Raw genomic sequence first — 4,460 nt, 5'->3', positions numbered from 1 at the left:
GGTAGTTTGTAAAATACTTAGTGGGTCTAAACAGGACGTTTTAATAATTTTGCGAATATAATAGCGAATATAATAGAATATAGTTCAAAGAGAACACAATACATGTGCCTGTCATTCTCAATTATATAATGACACCTATTACAAACCACCTGAGTGTGCACATGCAGACACAGTATTTAGTATTTATTAGGATCCCATTAGCTGTTGCCAAGGCAGCCACTACTCTTGCTGGAGTTCAAGCAGGTCTCCAAACAGTCTCACTGCTTTGTCCCTGCCCAGACGCCCGCTCTCACCTCCTCTCATCCCCAGCATCTCTGATGCCTTCTATCCATATACCTTACCTTCACTCCTCCTCTGTGCTGTTCTCCCTTTTGTGATGGCAGCCAAGTGAGTGCAGACACTTTTGTCATCAGCAAGATTTAGACTAGTAAGACTTAGACCCCCCCCCTCCTGGAGCCCTATAAGCCCTGAGCAAGAGTAGCACACTACAAAGGGAAAATGGTGCCATTTGGGACCATGACCATGGCTTGGATCAATGACCCCATGGGAGTTCACCTAGAAGTCATGGTGAACTCTGGGGCCATTGTCCAAGAGCTCAAGAAATGATTGACTGCACTGAATGTCAACGTTGGTTAGATAATACATGGGAATTGGGATCAATATGAACATGTAGCGTTGAGCATTTGGGCTGAAAGACTTTGCCGTTTGAAATGACAACAAGAGATCGACTGTTGGAAAATGACTTTGGCTAATGCAATACCCAGCAGTGTTTGCAAACTCCAGACCATGTCTAAATCAAATCAAATCAAATGTATTTGTCACATGCGTCGATGACAACAGGTGTAGACCTAACTGTGAAATTCTTACTTACAAGCCCTTAACCAACAATGCAGTTCAAGAAATAGAGTTAAGAAAATATTTATTAAATAAAATAAAGTACAAAATAAAAAAATAAAAAAATAGCACAGTAAAATAACAACATCGAGGCTATATACAGAGGGTACCGGTACAGAGTCAATATGCGGGGGAACAGGTTAGTTAAGGTAATTTGTACATGTAGGTTGGGGTAAAGTGACTATGCATAGATAATAAACAGCGAGAAGCAGCAGTATAAAAACAAAGGGGGGAGGGGTCTTGGGGGTAAAAGCAGTTAGGGAGCCTTTTGGATTTAGACTTGGTGCTCTGGTACCGCTTGCCGTGCGGTAGCAGAGAGAACAGTCTATGACTTGGGTGACTGGAGTCTTTGACAATTTTTTAGGCCTCCCTCTGACACCACCTAGTATATACAGTTGAAGTCGGAAGTTTACATACACCTTAGCCAAATACATTTAAACTCAGTTTTTCACAATTCCTGACATTTAATACTAGTAAAAATTCCCTGACTTAGGTCAGTTAGGATCACCATTTTATTTTAAGAATGTGAAATGTCAGAATAATAGTAGAGAGAATTATTTATTTCAGCTTTTATTTCTCTCATCACATTCCCAGTGGGTCAGAAGTTTACATACACTCAATTAGTATTTGGTAGCATTGCCTTTAAATTGTTTAACTTGGGTCAAACGTTTTGGGTAGCCTTCCACAAGCTTCCCACAATAAGTTGGGTAAATTTTGGCCCATTCCTCCTGACAGAGCTGATGTAACTGAGTCAGATTTGTAGGCCTCCTTGCTCGCACACGCTTTTTCAGTTCTGCTCACAAAGTTTCTATAGGATTGAGGTCAGGGCTTTGTGATGGCCACTCCAATACCTTGACTTTGTTGTCCTTAAGTCCTTTTGCCACAAAGTTGGAAGTATGCTTGGGGTCAATGTCCATTTGGAAGACCCATTTGCGACCAAGCTTTAACTTCCTGACTGATGTCTTGAGATGTTGCTTCAATATATCCACATAATTCTCCTGCCTCATGATGCCATCTATTTTGTGACGTGCACCAGTCCCTCCTGCAGCAAAGCACCCCCACAACAGGATGCTGCCACCCCCATGCTTCACGGTTGGGATGGTGTTCTTCTGCTTCCAAGCCTCTCTCTTTTTCCTCCAAACATAACAATGGTCATTACGGCCAAACAGTTCTATTTTTGTTTCATCAGACCAGAGGACATTTCTCCAAAAAGTACGATCTTTGTCCCCATGTGCAGTTGCAAACCGGAATCTGGGTTTTTTATGGTGGTTTTGGAGCAGTAGCTTCTTCCTTGCTGAGTGGCCTTTCAGTTTATGTCGATATAGGACTCATTTTACTGTGGATATAGATACTTTGTACCTGTTTCTTCCAGCATCTTCACAAGGTCCTTTGCTGTTGTTCTGGGATTGATTTGCACGTTTCGCACCAAAGTACGTTCATCTTTAGGAGACAGAACACATCTCCTTCCTGAGCGGTATGATGACTGCGTGGTCCCATGGTGTTTATACTTGTGTACTATTGTTTGTACAGATGAACGTGGTACCTTCAGGCGTTTGGAAATTGCTCCCAAGGATGAACCAGACTTGTGGAGGTCTACAATTTCTTCTGATTTATTTTGGTTTTCACATGATGTCAAGCAAAGAGACACTGCGATTGAAGGTAGGCCTTGAAATACATCCACAGGTACACCTCCAATTGACTCAAGTGATGTCAATTAACCTATCAGAAGCTTCTAAAGTCATGACATCATTTTCTGGAATTTTCCAAGATGTTTAAAAGCACAGTCAACTTAGTGTATGTAAACTTCTGACCAACTGGAATTGTGATACAGTGAATTATAAGTGAAATAATCTGTCTGTAAACAATTGTTGGAAAAATTACTTGTCATGCACAAAGTAGATGTCCTAACCGACTTGACAAAACTATAGTTTGTTAACAAGAAATTTGTGGAGTGGTTGAAAAACGAGTTTTAATGACTCCAACCTAAGTGTATGTAAACTTCCGACTTCAACTGTAGGTCTTGGATGACAGGAAGCTTTGCCCCAGTGATGTACTGGGCCATTCGCACCACCCTCTGTAGTGCCTTACGGTTGGATGCCGAGCAGTTGCCATACCAGGCGGTGATGCAAACGGTCAGGATGCTCTCGATGGTGCAGCTGTACTATAATATGCTGAAACAGCGTGGTCATTACCGTTTACTTAATAACCACATAATAACCACAAGATCCAGCTCAATTAATGACTTTTACAGGTGGAAAGAGACCTTGTGTGGCAATGCTGTCTGTCAATATCACTGTCCAATTGATAATTTATGGGGCCTCAGTACTGAGCTGAGTCAATGTGGACACAACAGGGTGCTTGTGTTTGTGTTGGTATCAGTGCTGATCAGCAGGACACTGCTGCCACAGACCCTGCCAACGAAGGAAACCCTGTTTAAATCTGTAAGACACCAGCCTGGTGTTCGTCTCTAGATCAACAATAACAACAGCAGTGCCAGAGAAGGAACTTTACATATAATGTTATTCTGAGTCATTATCATTTGGCTGGACGGTGTACTGAGGAAACTTTGTTTTACATGGAGGGGAGGTAAACTGATAATGTCGTAACACCTTCCTATGAAATGAAACACTAGGCCTTCATGATTATGCAGTGATGAGTTGGAAAAGAAGGCTAGGGACCAATTAGTGAGGTAAGGAATGAGTGGTGCTGGCTATGTAATGACGCTGCACTATCTGATAGCAACGCAATGGTGCTCACATTGAAGCAATGGGTTTGCAATAACATTTTGTCGAAATCTTTTTATGGCTAGCTAAAATCGTCTGCCGTTAGTTAGCAACCGCTCCTACACTTCTATAGCTACAGTAGCGCTGCTGTGTCAATAATAGGTTCCAAAGATGATGAAGGTTTCTACAGTTGTGTTCACCTGACACACCTTTCAGGTATTCACTTTCCATATGCTTATTAAAACCGATATAACTTTGAAATAGATGTGTCAGTGACACAAGAGTGCCTGGTATGTATCTCACATTGCGTTGCAGATGACAGAGCTACTTGTATCGGCATCGAACACAGAGATGTCAAAACATTAATGGCCATGTTGTTGATTGATGTCACCATCCAACTTGGTTAACAATGCTAAACTACTGTGTGAGCTGGGTGGTTTTGTGCACATTGATCAGCATTTCGTATTGTCTAGCTGTGCCTCCCTTTACTTTCAATCATAGGAGGCGTCTCTGATTTGTCCTCTCACAATGTTTCTCCTGCGAACAAACAAATGCAGTGCATCATTTCTGTCTAGCTCTCTGGATAATATTGATGTATCGGGGACAAACCGTAGAGCAATCAGTGTAGGTGGACTCCACATACCACTGCTCAGAACATGTACTCCATCTCACTGCCTACATTGGAACAAAGGACTCTCTGCACAATAGCCATAACAGCACAGTCTGCAGAAACTGGGCATTTCCCTCTGCATCTTGGTCTCTCCTGTCAGATCTATGGATGTAGCCCAACATGCATGTCGGTCAATATCTGTCCACAAGGTTACTTTTTTAACCAGTGCAGTG

The sequence above is a fragment of the Salvelinus alpinus genome, chromosome 29, assembly GCF_045679555.1.
Source record: "Salvelinus alpinus chromosome 29, SLU_Salpinus.1, whole genome shotgun sequence".
Classification (NCBI taxonomy): domain Eukaryota; kingdom Metazoa; phylum Chordata; class Actinopteri; order Salmoniformes; family Salmonidae; genus Salvelinus; species Salvelinus alpinus.
Note: the sequence above shows the minus strand (reverse complement) of the source record.